The 20519-nt window shown below is 37.4% G+C and overlaps 1 protein-coding gene across 3 annotated transcripts in view; it reads left to right on the top strand.

Moving 5' to 3' along the window:
• The window catches only part of CSMD3 (CUB and Sushi multiple domains 3), a 1469470-nt gene that overhangs the window by 10029 nt on the left and 1438922 nt on the right, over positions 1-20519 (top strand). The window lies entirely within an intron of this gene.

The following is a 20519-nucleotide window of genomic DNA, read 5'->3' as shown; positions in this document are numbered from 1 at the left end:
CCACATTGCAGGCGGATTCTTTACCAGCTGAGCTACCGGGGTAGCTCTTCTTTTTATTGGATACTGCCTTATGAGCTTCCTTTATATGTATGCTAAGTCACTTCAGTTGTGTCCAACTCTTTGTGACCTCATGGATTTAAAGCTGCCAGGCACCCTTGTGCATAGGATTCCCCAGACAAGGATACTGGAGTGGGTTGCCATGTCCTTCTCCAGGGGATCTTCCTGACCTGGGGATTGAACCTGTATCTTTTAAGCATCTCCTGCATTGTCAGGTAGGTTCTTTACCACTAGCTCCACTTGGGAAGCATCATTTAGCCCTAATTTGTTTATGTAATAAAGCTACTTGAGAGGAGAGACCATTGTGCCTATGTCCAAATCCTGACCAGGCTCAAAATAATATTTCCTGAAGTAATTGTGTAAGGTGACACAGATACATGAGTGTAATAATACTGGTAAATGAGAATCTTAACATGCCATCTAAGGATTAACTATAAATTAAATGGGGGCATTGAAATTACATCATTGTCTAAAAAAGAAAAAAATATACACACATTAAATTATACTTAAGCACTCAAAATTAGCATTACATTTTCCTTTGAAGGTGATAACATATATTTTTATATGCAACAGAAGTACTATTGCACTGCAGTCCTTTCTGAACTTTAGACTATCCCAATATAAATATATACTTGTCCTTTTCTACTTGAAATATTAAAATTTTGTGAGTGTATTCTTAGAGATGTCATTTTAACCTATATTTTCAGTGTTAAAGTTCAGATAGCCTAACAATGCCCTCACATGTATTACCCATAGAATATAATTATTACATTGGACAATTTATTTGGGACATTGTTATTTTAAATAGTTTTGCATCTTAGAACAGCTAGGCATAAATTTCTCCACAGTTGCCAAAATTTAGGTCTTTTACCTGAATTGTTACACATTTTACCTGATTGTTACACATACCATCTGTCTTCAAGTCTATTACCTGCAATTATACATTCCAGAATTTTATTTAATGATTAAAATTGACTAATAGTCAGCCAAGGATCTCCATTTTAAAAATGATCCTACTGTAATAACTCACTGTAGTCTATTGAAAGTTTAAATCACAAACTCACTTGATGTTTTTGTTTTCATGAGCTTGGTGAAGAGAAAAAAAAAAAAGACTGATAATTAAAATGCCTTTTTCTTGAGCTTGTTCACATCCCATTAGCCATTTGTTTATATGTTCACATCTGCTTAATAAAATTAACAGTTTTAACAGTTTTAAACAATGAAAATTGTTTCACTGATATTATTCTAATTTCTAAAATATCTATTTTAGTTTTCTATGGGGAATAGCTTTTTTTTGTTTGTTCACACTCTGAGGGTTATCTGATTAGAAAGAAATGTGAAGGAAAATGTTTTAAAATTTCAATTTGAATGCTTATATGCTTAGTCACTCGTCATGTCTGACTCTTTGTGACCCTTTAGGCTGTAGCCTGCCAGGTTCCACTGTCCCTAGGCTTTTTCAAGCAAGAATACTGGAGTGGGTTGCCATTTTCTTCTCCAGGTTATATTCCTGACCCCTGGATCAAACCTGGGTCTCCAGTGTTTCCTGAATTGCAGGTGGATTCTTTATCCATTGGTACCTGGGCTCATCAACTGAGTCAGTAAAAAATAAAATTTTAAGTTATATTTTATTATGAACGTTTTAATATAGAGAAGTAAAAATGAGTCTACTTCATTGTTATTCTATTAAAGCATAAAAAGATGCTGTTAAAAGACTTTAACTTCACAATGGAAGTGAGAAATCGATTTAAGGGACTAGATCTGATAGACAGAGTGCCTGATGAACTATGGTTGGAGGTTCGTGACATTGTATTGGAGACAGGAATCAAGACCATCCTCCAGAAAGAGAAAGGCAAAAAAGCAAAATGGCTGTCTGAGGAGGACTTACAAATAGCTGTGAAAAGAAGGGAAGAGAAAAGCAAAGGAGAAAAGGAAAGATATACCCATTTGAATGCAGAGTTCCAAAGAATAGCAAGGAGAGATTAAGAAAGCCTTCCTCAGCAATCAATGCAAAGAAATAGAGGAAAACAACAGAATGGGAAAGACTAGAGATCTCTTAAAGAAAATTAGAGATATCAAGGGAATATTTCATGCAAGATAGGCTCAATAAAGGACAGAAATGGTAGGGACCTAACAGAAGCAGAAGATATAAAGAGGTGGCAAGAATACACAGAAGAACTGTATAAAAAAGATCTTCACGACCCAGATAATTACGATGGTGGGATCACTCACCTAGAGCCCAGACATCCTGGAATGTGAAGTCAAGTGGGCCTTAGGAAGCATCATTACAAACAGGGCTAGTGGAGGTGATGAAATACAAGTTAAGCTATTTCAAATCCTGAAAGATGACGCTGTGAAAGTGCTGCACTCAATATGCCAGCAAATTTGGAAAACTCAGGAGTGGCCACAGGACTGGAAAAGGCCAGTTTTCATTCCAGTCCCAAAGAATGGCAATGCCAAAGAATGCTCAGACTACTGCACAATTGCATTCATCTCACACGCTAGTAAAGTAATGCTCAAAATTCTCTAAGCCAGGCTTCAGCAATACGTGAACCGTGAACTTCCAGATGTTCATGCTGGTTTTAGAAAAGGCAGAGGAACCAGAGATCAAATTGCCAACATCTGCTGGATCATGGAAAAAGTAAGAGAGTTCCAGAAAAGCATCTGTTTCTGCTTTATTCACTATGCCAGAGCCTTTGACTGTGTGGATCACAATAAACTGTGGAAAATTCTTCAAGAGATGGGAATACCAGACTACCTGGCCTGCCTCTTGAGAAATCTGTAAGCAGGTCAGGAAGCAACAGTTAGAACTGGACATGGAACGACAGACTGGTTCCAAATAGGAAAAGGAGTATGTCAAGGTTGTATATTGTCGCCCTGCTTATTTAACTTATATGCAGAGTACTTCATGAGAAATGCTGGGCTGGAGGAAGCACAAGCTGGAATCACGATTGCCGGGAGAAATATCAATAACCTCAGATATGCAGATGAGACCACCTTTATGGCAGAAAGTGAAGAAGAACTAAAGAGCCTATTGATGAAAGTGAAAGAGGAGGGTGAAAAAGTTTGCTTAAAGCTCAAGATTCAGAAAACTAAGATCATGGCATCCGGTCCCATCACTTCATGGCAAATAGATGGGGAAACAGTGGCTGACTTTATTTTTCTGGGCTCCAGAATCACTGCAGATGGTGATTGCAGCCATGAAATTAAAAGATGCTTACTCCTTGGAAGGAAAGTTATGAGCACCCTAGACAGCATATTAAAAAGCAGAGACATTACTTTGCCAACAAAGGTCTGCCTAGTCAAGGCTATGGTTTTTCCAGTGGTCATGTATGGATGTGAGAGTTGGACTATAAAGAAAGCTGAGGGCCAAAGAATTGATGTTTTTGAACTGTGTTGTTGGAGAAGACTCTTGAGAGTCCCTTGGACTGCAAGGAGATCCAACCAGTCCATCCTAAAGATCAGTCGTGGGTGTTCATTGGAAGGACTGATGTTGAAGCTGAAACTCCAATACTTTGGCCACCTGATGCAAAGAGCTGACTCAGTTGAAAAGACACTGATGCTGGGGGAAAGATTGAAGGCAGGAGGAGAAGTGGAAGACAGAGGATGAGATGGCTGGATGGCATCACCCACTCGATGGATATGGGTTTGGGTGAACTCTGGGAGTTGGTGATGGACAGGGAGGCCCGGTGTGCTGGGGTTCATGAGCTCACAAAGGGTCGGATTCGACTGAGCGACTGCACTGAACTGGATTTGTAATTTTTAGTAATGGCTTTGTTTTTGATGTTTAAACTATATTTTTATACACAGATGGGCTTCCCAGGTGGCTCAGTGGTAAAGAATGGGTCTATGAATGCAGAAGATGCTGGAGGCATGGGCTCAGTCCCTGGGTTGGGAAGATCTTCTGGAGCAGGAAATGGCCAGCCACTCCAGTATTCTTCCCTGGAAAATTCCATGAACAGAGAAGTCTGGCGGGTTACAGTTCATAGGATCACAAAGAGTTAGACATGACTGAGCATGCATGCACACTGAGGCTTATAAAGGAATGAATGATTTCTCTGAATCTGTTATTGAAGGTGTAATTTGAATTTCCCCCAAATGTTGGTAATGAAATTATGCTGATCTATCTATATGTTCTAATAATGAGCTCTGTGTGCTAAAAGCTCCATTTGTGAGATAACAAATCAAAATTAAGAGAACAGGACGAATAAACACAACTGAATCTCCTGGATCTAAAACACAATACCTTGAATTTATTGACTGTGTGCTCTAACTGAACCATGTAGAGTAGACAAAATATTTACTCAGTGTTCACATATATAGATAAACCCTGACTTAATGTTTTCTGGCTGATGTCTAAATCAAAATAACTAAACTGATTCAAATGTTTTTTGTAAACAAATTTGCATCCAGGCTGCTAATTTGTATGCCAACTTCTAGCTTAATAGTTTATAAACTGATGAAGATGACAAGCCCTCTTAAATGAAGTTTGCAATAGAAATGTTGACAGGCCCATTTTTGCCAGTATAAATTCATGTTCAGTACTCTTTTCATGGCCTAAAAAAGACTTTCATCTATGAATTCTACTAGTACTTGAGTGCCCTTTTATCTCTTAAATGTTTTTAAAGGAGGTCAAATAGAAACTCTTAAAATCAATTTTCTGGCAAAGTGCTAGGAAATCTTTAATATCTGTGTTAGTCTGGCAGTGTTCATTAATATATTAATAGATGAAAATCATAAATGACATTTTGCACTGGATCTTTAAATATTACCAATGTGTTAAGTCCTTAGGAATCAGTCATTTTTCAATATTTTGAAGCTCACTACTTTTCACCTGTCATTGCATAGTTTATTGCAATCTGCCCATCTTAGAAAGACTAATTATGTCATTCTTTCAAAAGCAAAATTCTCAAAGGCCTCAAAAGAAATTGGAAGATGTTAGACATATTAGGTTACACCTTTTATTTTTTCATATAAATATTTAGTTGTTTCTATCTTTTTTTATTGTTGTTAAGTCGTTTGGTTTATTACACCTTTCATTAAAACAGTATTATTTTAAATCAAATATTATTATATTGACACAGTTTAAGTTAGAGTTGTAAAAGATACAGTGGTCAGTAGATTTTATTTCCACAGAAAGAACCAGGGACTTATATATCAGTTCTGAGACTTATCCTTCAGCCATCAATCATTTATGGAAAGCCTGTGTTTGTCATACCCTTGCCTTAGACAATATAAAGAGGAAAATCTAGTCACTACCCTAGAAGTAGACAGTTTTCATAGTGAAGGAGGATTTATGTGAACATAATACCAAAGAAAACTGTGAAATTGTTTAGTTCTTCTACGATTCTTTTATCATGAAATATCAACATAGCACCTTTGTTTGCCTCTTGATGAAGGTGAAAGAACCTTTATTTACACATTCTATACATTGTCTTTATCCTATCACAGGTAAGTATTAATATCCTACAGATATTGTTTGAAACTGTCCAATAGGTATCATTTTGTAATCTAATGTAATGTAATTTTCCCTTGCAATTTTCAGAAAATGTTTATTAATTTCCATCTGTTCAGTGAACTTATATGAACTACTTTTTCCAGTATTAAGATTCTACATGAATTTTTGTAACAGTGTTTGCACATTTATAAAATAGTTTGTGATCAGAAAATAGTGCTTCTTATTCATTTTTCCATTGTTCCTGCTTCAGAACTCCTCATAGGCTTCCTACTACTTTTAAATTTCGATTTGTATCTCTGTCCCTTCATTTAGTGTTTGACATGAGATAAGCCTTGAACTAACTTATCAAGGTCAACACATGCAAAAGGTAAAATAAATAACTAAATATAACTATAACAGATTCTGTCGTAGTTTTTTATGTCTTATTTTTGCATCTTTATTGGAGACTTATGTGTGTTGGGAAAACAGTGTTTCAGTAAGTAGATTATGTTTTGTTTTGCTTTGTTTTTTGATCTGTGATTTAAAGAGCAATAGAAGGATCAATGAATGGTTATACTGAAATGCAGTCATTTGATGAAATTCTGGCATTGGATCAATGACAATTTTGCTACATAGGAGTTAAGTAGAATGATGTATCTTTACAAGGTTAAGACATTCACCAAATTTATCTTGTATTTTATAATTTCCTCATTCCCCTTATGTTGAATTCTTTGATGATTCATATTATTTTAATATTAATATTTGCATCAACATCCTACTTCAAAATTGCCATCTTCCTTTCCCTTTCCACATTCTCACTTCTTTGTGATCTAATGATTTAATGTGTAAGAAACCAGATTTAATATTTATTAATACAGCAAATATTAATGTTGTTTTCTATTTCTAATTTTTAAAATATCAACAATTAATGTAAGACCAAAACTAAACATGTCTATTGTCTATGTAAATTCATTACACTCTGATTACTTTAGCAAAAAAAAAAAGTAAATTTAAAAGCTTGAGATGATTATTGTTACCATCTTTCTGTGCGAGACAGCAAAAGAGACACAGCTGTATAGAACAGTCTTTTGGACTCTGTGGGAGAGGGTGAGGTTGGGATGATTTGGGAGAATGGCATTGAAACATGTATAATATCATATGTGAAATGAATCGCCTGTCCAGGTTCGATGCATGATACAGGATGATTGGGTCTGGTGCACTGGGATGATCCAGAGGGATGGTATGGGGAGGGAGATGGGGAGGAGGTTCAGGATGGGGAACACGTGTACAGCTGTGGCGGATTCATGTTGATATATGGCAAAACCAATACAATATTGTAAAGTAATTAGCCTCTAATTAAAATAAATAAATTTATATTTAAAAAACAAGCTTGAGATGAAAAGGCTTTGGGTAATATAAATTGTTTTACTTAACTTGATGCAATTAAAGGAAGGATTCCTACGTACACTACAATAAATTTCCAACACTCTCCACAATACACCCTCCGTTTAGCTTCATGTACTGAAATTCCAAGCTAATACACGGGAGATAATTTACAGGATATGCTGACTTGGTTCCATCAACCCTGCAAAACCCATATCTAAGATCCTCCTTTTCTTTAACTTCACAAAGAAAGGTGTGGTCCCTTTATATTTCTCAAAACTATATTTTACAAACATACAAATCTGCATTGCCTTTCCATTCATTTGGTTTTTCCTTCTTAAGTTCCAGTCTGTTTCTTTCAAGCAATTATTGGCAATTCACATACTATATAATGTCCCATCACTTTATGGCAAATAGATGGGGAAACAGTGACAGACTTTTTTTTGAGGGGGGGGCTCCAAAATCACTGCAGATGGTGACTGCAGCCATGAAATTAAAAGATGCTTTATCCTTGGAAGAAAAGTTATGACCAACTTAGACAGTATAGTAAAAAGCAGAGATAATTTGCCAAAAAAGGTCTGTCTAGTCAAAGCTATGGTTTTTTCCATAGTCACGTGTGGATGTGAGAGTTCGGCTATAAAGAAAGCTGAGTGCTGAAGAATTGATGCTTTTGAACTGTAGTATTGGAGAAGACTCTTGAGAGTCCCTTGGACTGCAAGGAGATCCAATCAGTCCACCCTAAAGGAAATCAGTCCTGAATATTCATTGGAAGGACTGATGCTGAAGCTGAAACTCCAATACTTTGGCCACCTGATGCAAAGAGCTGACTCATTTAAAAAGATCCTGATGTTGGGAAAGATTGAAGGCTGGAGGAGAAGGGGACCACAGAATGTGAGGTGGTTGCATGGCATCACTGACTCAATGGACATGAGTTTGAGTAAATTCTGGGAGTTGGTGATGGACAGGGAGGCCTGGCATGCTGCACTCCATGGGGTCACAAAGAGTCAGACACAACTGAGAGACTGAACTGAACTGATACTGTATAATGATATGGTCCTGTAACATAGACTTTGCTTAAAATGCAGTGGTGAAGCTCTCAAGCTGGCTTGTTTATACAAAAGAGAATCTCAGAGAAGCCACCTGTAAGATGTACAGCTAGACTTCATGAAAACCATTAAAATGGATATAATTAGACTGGCACAGGGTTTCCAACAAGTGATCTTTGCCTACGTAACAAGTTCTGAGAAGGGTGTTTTGATAAAAGAACAGCTCTTACATACATTTTAGTATTTTTTAAACCCCAAATGCAGTCAGTAAAATTTTGTTGATACTGAATAAACAGAAATAAAATATGAAGTATACGCATCAAATCCCTTATAACTCTACACTGGAAGTGAGAAATAGATTTAAGGGACTAGATCTGATAGACAGAGTGCCTGATGAACTATGGGCAGAGGTTCATGACATTGTACAGGAGACAGGAATCAAGACCATCCCCAAGAAAAAGATGTGAAAAAGCAAAATGGCTGTCTGAGGCGGTCTTACAAATAGCTGTGAAAAGAAGAGAAGTGAAAAGCAAAGGAGAAAAGGAAAGATATATCCATTTGAACGCAGAGTTCCAAAAAATAGCAAGGACAGATAAAAAGCCTTCCTCAGCAATCAATGCAAAGAAATCGAGGAAAATAATAGAATGGGAAAGACTAGAGATCTCTTAAAGAAAATTAGAGATACCAAGGGAATATTTCATGCAAAGATGGGCACAATAAAGGACAGAAATGGTATGGACTTAACAGTAGCAGGAGATATTAAGAAGACGTGGCAAGAATACAAAGAAGAACTGTATAAAAAAGATCTTCACAACCCAGATAATCACGATGGTGTGTTCACTCACCTAGAGCCAGACATCCTGTAATGTGAAGTCAAGTGGGCCTTAGGAAGCATCACTACAAACAAAGCTAGTGGAGGTGATGGAATTCCAGTTGAACTATTTCAAATCCTGAAAGATGACGCTGTGAAAGTGCTGCACTCAATATACCAGCAAATTTGGAAAACTCAGGAGTGGCCACAGGACTGGAAAAGGTCAGTTTTCATTCCAGTCCCAGAGAATGGCAATGCCAAAGAATGCTCAGACTACTGCACAATTGCATTCATCTCACACGCTAGTAAAGTAATGCTCAAAATTCTCCAAGCCAGGCTTCAGCAATACGTGAACCATGAACTTCCAGATGTTCATGCTGGTTTTAGAAAAGGCAGAGGAACCAGAGATCAGATTGCCAACATCTGCTGGATCATGGAAAAAGCAAGAGAATTACAGAAAAACATCTATTTATGCTTTATTCACTATGCCAAAGCCTTTGACTTTGTGGATCACAATAAACTGTGGAAAATTCTGAAAGAGATGGGAATATCAGACCACCTGACCTGCCTCTTGAGAAATCTGTAAGCAGGTCAGGAAGCAACAGTTAGAACTCGACATGGAACGACAGACTGGTTCCAAATAGGAAAAGGAGTATGTCAAGGCTGTATATTGTCACCCTGCTTATTTAACTTATATGCAGAGCACAGGGCTGGAGGTAGCACAAGCTGGAATCACGATTGCCAGGAGAAATATCAATAACAGATATGCAGATGACACCACCCTTAGGGCAGAAAATGAATAAGAACTAAAGAGCCTATTGATGAAAGTGAAAGAAGAGAGTGAAAAATTTTGCTTAAAGCTCAACCTTCAGAAAACTAAGATCATGGCATCCGGTCCCATCACTTCATGGCAAATAAATAGATGGGGAAACAGTGGAAACAGTGGCTGACTTTATTTTTCTGGGCTCCAAAATCACTGCAGATGGTGATTGCAGCCATGAAATTAAAAGATGCTTACTCCTTGGAAGGAAAGTTATGAGCACCCTAGACAGCATATTAAAAAGCAGAGACATTACTTTGCCAACAAAGGTCTGTCTAGTCAAGGCTATGGTTTTTCCAGTGGTCATGTATGGATGTGAGTTTTGGACTGTGAAGAAAGCTGAGGGCCAAAGAATTGATGCTTTTGAACTGTGGTGTTGGAGAAGACTCTTGAGAGTCCCTTGGACTCCAAGGAAATCCAAACAGTCCATCCTAAAGGAGATCAGTCCTGGGTCTTCTTTGGAAAGACTGATGTTGAAGCTGAAACTCCAATTCTTTGGCCACCTGATGCAAAAAGCTGACTCATTGGAAAAGACGCTGATGCTGGGAAAGATTGAGGGCAGGAGGAGAAGGGGACAACAGAGGATGAGAAGGTTGTATGTCATCACCGACCCAATGGACATAGGTTTTGATGGACTCTGGGAGTTGGTGATGGATAGGGAGGCCTGGTGTGCTGTGGTTCATGGGGTCGCAAAGAGTCGAACATGTCTGAGAGACTGAACTGGACTGATTTGATACGTATTTTTTATGAATTATATATTTCAGTACACATTTAAGCACAAATCTCACAATTTAAGCTTCCCTGATGTCTCAGTGGTAAAGAATCCTACTGCCAATGCAGGAGACACAGGTTTGTTCCCTGAGTCTGGAAGATCCGCTGGAGAAAGAAATGGCGCTCCACTCCAGTATTCTTGCCTGGGAAATCCATGGACAGAAGAATCTGTCAGATTACTGTCCATAGGGTCACAAAAGAGTCAGATACGATATAGAGACTAAACAACAAACAGTAATTCACAATTTATGAATTCTGCCTCCTATATCATTATTTCTATTCTTATGATAGCTTTTTTTTTCTCTAAGTACATGTAAAAACACTGAAGTGTTTTTACAGTCAGATACGTTATTACTTCTGATTCTCCATTTCTTTTCTCATCGTTAGGACAGAAAAATAAACATTTTCATTGTCCACACTTATGAACTGTGACTGTCTCTCATGCAAGCACCTCAACCTTGAGTGATAGATTTAGCTCCTTTTTAGATCTGAGGTAGCAACTTAGAAAGGAAAGTAGCTAGCAAGTGGAGAAAATTGCATTCAAACCAGGCATGCCCAACTCAAAACCCTTGCTCTTTTCATCTACCAAACAGAACTGCATCAACTCTTAGGGGAAAAGGAATCCAAAGATTCAGATAAATTTTGAATTATTTCCAGGGTTTAACGTTTCTTTTCTGGAGTATTTCTGAATGTACAGCAATTTATTTTAAATGGTGCATAATGAAAGAAAGGCAATAGAAACAGAGAAAGCCAAGGGTAACAATTCAGGAAGTCCAGACCCCATATTGCCAGAATCCTTTATTAAGTTATAGTTTGCTGCTAGAATGAAGAAATAAAAGTATGTATGTAAATATGTATATGGGGCTTCCTAGGTGGCACTAGTGCTAAAGACACCACCTGTCAATGCAGAGGATGTAAGAGACGTGGGTTTGATCCCTGGGCCAGGAAGAACACCTAGAGAAGGAATGGCAGCCCATTCCAGTATTCTCTCCTGGAGAATCCCATGGATAGCGGAACCAGCTATGGTCCATGGGGTCACAAAGAGTTGGACATGACTGAAGCAACTTGTCATATATGTACGGGAAGTCCTTAGGTGCTATGACCTTATAGTTAGGAATTACGTTTAGTATACCTGAAGCAGTACTTTTTTCTTTCTACAAATTAAAATAGATAGTGTATGTATAAGGTATCATTTCATATTTACTTGTATTCTTTATTTTTAATAGCCCAGACTTCATGGAAAACTGTGAATTTGTTTTTTTAGAAGTGCAAAAATATGAAATATATTTCGTTAACTAATGACTCTTATTCTGTAAAAAGGAAAATGTCAAAAATCTTAAATCACCCAGCATGGGATCTCCATGCCTTAGTAAGTACTTTCTAAACAGAGTAGGCACTCAATAAATATTTGCAGGCTTGAATTGGATTATAGTTAATTGAATTCATTCATTTAGTTTAGGTCCAATCTATACTGAGAAAAATCAATCTATATTGCCCTAATCTTTCAGCTGTTATCCATGTCACATGACTCTAACTCCATTGATGATGGCTGCTGATATCCATTTGAAATGTTTTGTAGAATACAAAATAATTTATAAGAATGCTGTATATTTAGTTTATAAAAGTGTGAATCACCTTTGTTCCTTTCACTTTTGAACATATAAGCCAGTTGCTTTTACTCAAATGGTTTGTACTAAAGTCCCTTATCTCAAACTCTCATTGCTTCCATTTGCATTACAGTAAGAACCCAAAGCATTATTGAGCCCTGATAAATTACCATTGCTATCAAAAATGGCAATGTTCATTGTGAGGCCCCTTTAGCACATATTTTCAAATAATACTCAATACATCAGAGAGCAAATTAATTTAGAAATATTATAATTATTCTCAGTCTCTAAACTGATAGGATCAAACATGAATTCTAATCCCAGCTAAAAACTGCCAAAATGACCTTAAGCACCATCTTACCTTTAGGTGCAGTTTACTCATCTTTTACATTCTCTGTAATTTTAACCTTATCAGAAAAGCATATGCATCAGTATCAGAAAGCACTTTATACATTGCCACTAATAATGACTACTGCAACACTAACTGCTATATTATTTATTTGAAAATAATCTAAACACATTATTTCAATTTACCCAAAAACATTAAGATAAATAAAAGATGACACATCGCTCAAACATTTAATGTCAGGTTTTACATCTTCTTTTGTATTCGTTAGGATAACATGGTATTCAAGATTAGCCTTGAGGTAGATTCTCTTTTCTGTCATCAGGCTCCTTGATAAAGTGAGTAATCCCACCCTAACCCCAAATAATTAGTTTTGTAAATCAACTTTAGCTACATATTGCTGCTAAGTCACTTCGGTCGTGTTCGACTCTGTGCGACCCCATAGATGGCAGCCCACCAGGCTCCCCCGTCCCTGGGATTCTCAAGGAAAGAACACTGGAGTGGGTTGCCATTTCCTTTTCCAATGCAAGAAAGTGAAAAGTGAAAGTGAAGTCGCTCAGACATGTCTGACTCTTTGCGACCCCATGAACTGCAGCCCACCAGCTTCCTCCATCCATGGGATTTTCCAGGCAAGAGTACTGGAGTGGGGTGCAATCACCTTCTCCAAGCTATATATTGGAATTGGTTAAATGTATACTCTTTGCAATGAAAAAATTAAAATATGGTCTTTATACCTTTTTAAAGTTTTAATTAAAGAATAAATATTAAACTTTATTATTTTATTGGATTATATATCTAATTACATATATATATATTCTATTTTTCTCTGTTAAAGTGTTGAAATGTATTAATTATTTCCCCTGAGTAGTGGCCAGCCTTGCAACCTTGGGATAAACCCTGGTTAACCCTAGTTGGCACATTCTTTCACACATGATTATGTTCTATTTGCCAATGTTTGGTTCATTTTGTCTCTGGATTCATTAATAAACATTTTTTCTTGTTCTTAGAAATTTACAGTATGAAAATCTTATTTCTTTAAATTATTTCCTAATACTCTCTTTTTTTCTTTCTAATCATATTTTGCTCAGTTTTGGCACCTCATAAAACTGTTCATGGGCTTCCTTGGTGGCTCAGACAGTAAAGAATCTGCCTGCAATGCGGGAGATCTGGGTTTGATCCCTGGGTTGAGAAGATCCCCTGGAGAAGGGGATGGCAAACCACTCCAGTATTCTGGCCTGGAGAATTCCATGGACAGCATAGTCTATGAGGTCGCAAAGAGTCAGACATGACTGAGGGACTTTCACTTTCATTTTAATACTGTTTGTATTCATTTATATAATATATAATATAATTAATATTATATTCATGCTTCCAATTATATTATTTTTTTAGTTTTACTACTTCCATGTTTGTTCTTCTGTCTTCTGAACTTAGGAAGAGACATTTCACTGTTTCTTTTTTTCTTTCTTTATGTCTTGCTGTGGCATGTAAAAGACTCTGATGCTGGGAGGGATGGGGGCAGGAGGAGAAGGGGACGACAGAGGATGAGATGGCTGGATGGCATCACTGACTCAATGGACATGAGTATGAGTGAACTCCGGGAGTTGGTGATGGACAGGGAGGCCTGGCGTGCTGCGATTCATGGGGTCGCAAAGAGTCAGACACGACTGAATGACTGAACTGAACTGAACTGAACTGATGGCATGTAAAACATTTATTCCAAATATTCCTTTCAGAACATATTAATCTCAGATGTCAAATATTATTTTTATATTTTAATTTTTGATTTGGAGTCTTCTTTCTTGTTTAGCCAATACGTATGAGAATTTGTTTATTTTACAACTATATACTTCAGTTATTTGTAGTTTAAAAGTATATTGATTGATATATGATGCATAATAAGGCTTTTCAACTATTATGTATATCTATATCATAGAGTATGTAAACAAATTTTTAAGTTATGTAAATCTGAGATCAATTTTAATAGAGTCTAATTTTTGTGCAATTCTTCTTTAGGATGTCATCATTAATTTTTCTACCTTCACAATATATTTTTTGAGATCTTCAATTTTTACTCTATTTTAATTGCTATTTTTAAATTAGTTTTTAAAGTGCTTCCTTAGGATATAGTCTGAATTATGAATATGTAAATCATAAGTTTCATGGACTTTTTGGACATGTTCACTTTAGTAAGCATTTGTTGAGCTCCACTTTTCTAAGTCTGCTGCTGCTGCTAAGTCACTTCAGTCGTGTCCGACTCTGTGCGACCCCATAGATGGCAGCCCAACAGATTCCCCAGTCCCTGGGATTCTCCAGGCAAGAACACTGGAGTGGGTTGCCATTTCCTTCTCCAATGCATGAAAGTGAAGAGTGAAAGTGAAGTCGCTCAGTCGTGTCCGACTCTGAGGGACCCCATGGACTGCAGCCTACCAGGCTCCTCCATCCATGGGATTTTCCAGGCAAAAGTACTGGAGTGGGGTACCATTGCCTTCTCCAAGTCTACTAAAGTCTAAGTCTAGAATGGGGGACTTGAAACAGTCAGAAAGTGTTGAATAATGGTCTTTACGCCAAAAAAGAATTCATGATTCATTCTAATGGCAATGAAATGCTTGTGAATAAATAATTATAAGAAACACTAATAAATAGTATTATAAGGGGAGAACAAAGGACTATAGGAGTTAAGAGGGCAGATTGATGAACCAACTTGAGAGAGAAGTTTCATGGCAGAATGATGATTTAAGCCATGCCCTGGTGTTTTGAAAGCTAGAGACATGAGAAAAAATGGCACTCCATCACCCAAGGACTTTAATATGGACCATCGTTTTATCTTACGTTTCCTAAATCTGCCCCATTACCAAGTGCAACTTTATATACAGAGCAGCCCCCTCAATGAATCACCAAATCATGTTCCTATAACTACGACTTTTGCCTCCATGAAGTAAATTTTAAAACGTATTGCTTTGGCTTCATGACAGGACTTTATGCTGCTTTTTTTTTTTTTTTGGTGATTTTACATGTATAATAGATTTTAGATCATTGTTTACTTTTTAATATGGGGAAGTTCTATTTTACTCCTGTAACCAACCCAATCTGTATCAAGATGATTCCAATACCTAGCACACAGAGTAGCTATGGTATTAATGTCATTTTCTATAATTTTCCAATCAGTTATTTCTGGCTAAATTTCTCCAAGCAAGGTTGCCCTCTGTTGGAGCATTCCAAATACATGAATCGTGAAATTCTAGCTAAAATTAATGCCATTTTTGTTTGACCTGTGATGCAGTTCTGCCTTTTGTTTAACTTCTGGATATTGCTATTGAAACACATCTAAATCTGACAGGAACCTGTTGAGGCTGACCATAGGCTTCAGAGGAAAGTGTGTCTATATATTATCATAGATTCCTTGGTGGTTTAGAAGTGTGGGGAGCCTGTGAAGGAACCAGACATTTTGAACAGAATAGAGTTTAATCTGTCTATACTTGAGTATAACAGAGAGAATATAGAATTCTTCATCTATCATTTGCTTGTCATTATGTTTCTTGTGTGTGTGTGCATATTTATTTTTGCTTTCTCATGCTCTTTATGCTATTCCTGGAGTGGATTTTAAATACTTTTGTTTTAAACAAAACAAGCCCATTCCCTCATTTAAAAAATATCCCCAACATCCTCACCTTGTTGAAACACTATCTTTTCTCTTCAGATGCTCTCTAGTTAAAATTAAACTCTCCACCACTCTAAAATTTCATTTGTATCAAAATTACAGTTCTTACCACAATCTGTCTTATATTCAATAATTTACACATTTTAAATTTTCTTCATGTTACAGAGAAATATAAAAGGTCAATGGCTGTGTACTTAGCAATCTTATATTTTCAAGGAATCTTGCACAAGCCTCTAGAGGAAGAAATGATTAGTGTAGGTTGCTTTAAATCATACTGAAAAACAACAAAACATTAACTGACCTGCCATTTTCAGACACTCTAAACATTATTTTACATGTTTTTTATTTTATTAATTAAATAATTGATGCATTAATAGTTATCTTTTTTATCTTTGTTATAATAGGCTTTTCTTTCTCACATGATGTTCTCTAATTTGTTATTTGAATTAATTTGTGCTAATTAGCCTGTACTTTGCTAATGTTTTAATTTTCTTTTGCTTGTCTTTCTTAAGTTTCAGAATGTCTCTTAAAGCATTACTTATACTTCTGAAAATTTATGGAAACATCGTTTCAGGTATCTTCTATCAAAGAGAAAAACTGACAAAGCCTATAGCATACAGTTCTATTTATTACTCATAGGTATTTCCACTTCTACAGTGTGTTTTATCTTAACTCATTCATTAACTCTTACCTTCATGAGTAAGAAATAATGATAGTGTTCAAGATATATTTGAAGTTTGCTTTAAAAAAATCCCATGTGCCTTTATGTAACTTCCTACTATCTCTATTAAAATTAGCTTTCTGATCATAAAAAAGACATTTTTGAAACCATGATTTCTTCACAGCTTTTACTTTCTCCTGTGTCTCCATTTCATTGTATTTAAATTGTGGGAGTTACAGCAGATACTTTTTCTAAAAATGTGCATTTTGCAAGCTACCTGTCTGTATTATTGCTTGACTCATCGAAATTATTCCTTTCTCTTTTGTTGCAAGTTTGCAAGTTTTACTTTGCAAGTTATTTTCCTCAATTTTAAACATTTAAGCATATTTGTATATTTCTAGTTTCATTTTTTACTGAGCATGAGATTTTTGGAGGAATGAAAGTGGTGTGACATGCTTTGCTCTGAGAGGCACCACTACCTGTTCAGTTCAGTTCAGTTGCTCAGTGGTGTCCAACTCTTTGCAACCCCAAGGACTGCAGCATGACAGGCCTCCATATCCATTACCAACTCCTGGAGTTTACTCAAATTCATGTCCATTGAGTCGGTGAGGCCATCCAGCCATCTCATCCTCTGTCGTCCCCTTCTCCTCCTGCCTTCAATCTTTCCCAGCATCAGGGTCTTTTCAAAGAAGTCAACTCTCCGCGTCAGGTGGCCAAAGTATTGGAGTTTCAGCTTCAGCATCAGTCCTTCCAATGAATATTCAGGACTGATTTCCTGTAAGATGGACTGGTTGGATCTCCTTGCAATCCAAAGGACTCTCAAGAGTCTTCTCTAACACCACTGTTCAAAAGCATCAGTTCTTCGGTGCTCAGCTTTCTTTATAGTCTAACTCATATATCCATACATGATTACTGGAAAAACCATAGCCTTGACTAGATGGACCTTTGTTGGCAAAGTAATGTCTCTGCTTTTTAATATGGTATCTAGGTTGGTCATAACTTTCCTTCCAAGAAGTAAATGTCTTTTAATTTTATGGCTACAGTCACCAATTGCAGTGATTTTGGAGTCCCCAAAAATAAAGTCTGCCACTGTTTCCCCAATTATTTGCCATGAATTGATGGGACCAGATACCATGATCTTACTTTTCTTAAAGTTGAGCTTTAAGCCAACTTTTTCACTCTCCTCTTTCACTTTCATCAAGAGGCTCTTTAGTTCTTCTCCACTTTCTGCCATAAGAGTGGTGTCTTCTGCATATCTAAGGTTATTGATATTTCTCCCGGCATTCTTGCTTTCAGCTTCTGATTCCTCCAGCCCAGCGTTTCTCATGATGTACTCTGCATATAAGTTGAATAAGCAGGATGACAATATACAGTCTTGACATACTCTTTTCCCAATTTGGAACCAGTCTGTTGTTCCATGTCTAGTTCCAACTGTTGCTTCCTGACCTGCATACAGATTTCTAAAGAGGCAGGCCAGGTGGTCTGGTCTTCCCATCTCTTGAAGAATTTTCCACTGTTTATTGTGATCCACACAGTCACAGGCTTTGGCATAGTCAATTAGATCAGATCAGATCAGATCAGTCGCTCAGTCATGTCCAACTCTTTGCGACCCCATGAATCACAGCACGCCAGGCCTCCCTGTCCATCACCAACTCCCAGAGTTCACTCAGACTCACGTCCATCGAGTCAGTGATGCCATCCAGCCATCTCATCCTCTGTTGTCCCCTTCTCCTCCTGCCCCCATCCCTCCCAGCATCAGAGTCTTTTCCAATGAGTCAACTCTTCACATGAGGTGGCCAAAGTACTGGAGTTTCAGCTTTAGCATCATTCCTTCCAAAGAAATTCCAGGGCTGATCTCCTTCAGAATGGACTGGTTGGCTCTCCTTGCAGTCCAAGGGACTCTCAAGAGTCTTCTCCAACACCACAGTTCAAAAGCATCAATTCTTCAACGCTCAGCCTTCTTCACTGTCCAACTCTCACATCCATACACGACCACAGGAAAAACCATAGCCTTGACTAAAGGAACCTTTGTTGGCAAAGTAATGTCTCTGCTTTTGACTATGCTGTCTAGGTTGGTCATAACTTTCCTTCCAAGGAGTAAGCGCCTTTTAATTTCATGGCTGCAGTCACCATCTGTAGTAATTTTGGAGCGCAGAAAAGTAAAGTCTGACACCATAAATATTTTTCTGGAACTCTCTTGCTTTTTTGATGATCCATCAGATATTGGCAATTTGATATCTGGTTCCTCTGCCTTTTCTAAAACCAGCTTGAACATCTGGTACTTCACAGTTCACATATTGTTGAAGCCTGGTTAAAGAATTTTGAGCATTACTTTAGTAGCATGTGAGATGAGTGCAATTGTGTGGTAGTTTGAGCATTCTTTGGTATTGCCTTTTTTTGAGGTTGGAATGAAAACTGACCTTTTCCAGTCCTGTGATCACTGCTGAGTTTTCCAAATGTGGTGGCACATTGAGTGCAGCACTTTCACAGCATCATCTTTTAGGATTTGAAATAGCTCAACTGGAATTCCATCACCTTCAATCACTTTGTAGTGATGCTTCCTAAGGCCCACTTGACTTCACATTCCAGGATGTCTGGCTCTAGGTGAGTGATCACACCATCATGATTATATGGGTTGTTAAGGTCTTTTTTGTACAGTTCTTTTGTGTATTCTTGCCACCTCTTCTTAATATCTTCTGCTTCTGTTAGGTCCATACCATTTCTGTCCTTTACTGAGCCCATCTTTGTAAATGTTCCTTTGGTATCTCTAATTTTCTTGAGGCAATCTCTACTCTTTCCTATTCTACTGTTTTCCTCAATTTTTTTTGCACAGATCACTGAAGAAGGCTTTCTTATCTCACCTTGCTGTTCTTTGGAACTCTGCATTCAGATGCTTATATCTTTCTTTTCTCCTTTGCTTTTCACTTCTCTTCTTTTCACAGCTATTTGTAAGGCCTCCTCAGGCAGCCATTTTGCTTTTTCACATTTCTTTTTCTTGGGGATGGTCTTGATCCCTATCTCCTGTACAATGTAATGAATCTCCGTCCATAGTTCATCAGGCACTCTGTCTATCCGATCTAGTCCCTTAAATCTATTTCTCACTTCCACTGTATAATCAGAAAGGATTTGATTTAGGTCATACCTGAATGGTATGGTGGTTTTCCCTACTTTCATCAATTTAAGTCTGAATTTGGCAATAAGGAGTTCATTACCTGAGCCACACTCAGGTCCTGGTCTTTTTTTTGCTGACTGTATAGAGTTTCTCCATCTTTGGCTGCAAATCAATCTGATTTCAGTATTGACCATCTGGTGATGTCCATGTGTAGAGTCTTCTCTTGTGTTGTTGGAAGAGGGTGTTTGCTATGACCACTGAGTCCTCTTGGCATAACTCTATTAGCCTTTGCCCTGCTTCTTTCTGTCCTGCCTTTGCCAGGTGTTTCTTGACTTCCTACTTTTGCATCCCAGTCCCCTATAATGAAAAGGACATCTTTTTTGGGTATTAGTTCTAAATGGTCTTGTAGGTCTTCATGGAACCGTTCATCTTCAGCTTCTTCAGCGTAACTGGTTGGGGCATAGACTTGGATTACTGTGACATTGAATGGTTTGCCTTGGAAATGAACAGAGATCATTCTGTTGTTTTTGAGACTGCATCCAAGTACTGCATTTTGGACTCTTTTGTTGACTATGATGGCTACTCCATTTCTTCTAAGGGATTTTTGCCCACAGTAGTAGATATAATGGTCATCTGAGTTAAATTCACCCATCCCAGTCCATTTTAGTTTATTTTCATTATGTCCACCATAGTTTGGCCCCAGGTAAATAGCAGGAAGGGAACAGAGCTCCACCCGTCAACAGAGAATTGGCTTAAAGATTTACTGAATAAGGCCTTGCCCATCAGAATAAGACCCAGTTTCCCCCTCAG

The sequence above is a fragment of the Bos mutus genome, chromosome 14 (genome assembly GCF_027580195.1).
Source record: "Bos mutus isolate GX-2022 chromosome 14, NWIPB_WYAK_1.1, whole genome shotgun sequence".
Lineage (NCBI taxonomy): Eukaryota > Metazoa > Chordata > Mammalia > Artiodactyla > Bovidae > Bos > Bos mutus.
The sequence above is the reverse complement of the archived record's forward strand: the minus strand, read 5'-3'. Positions and strand labels throughout refer to the sequence as shown.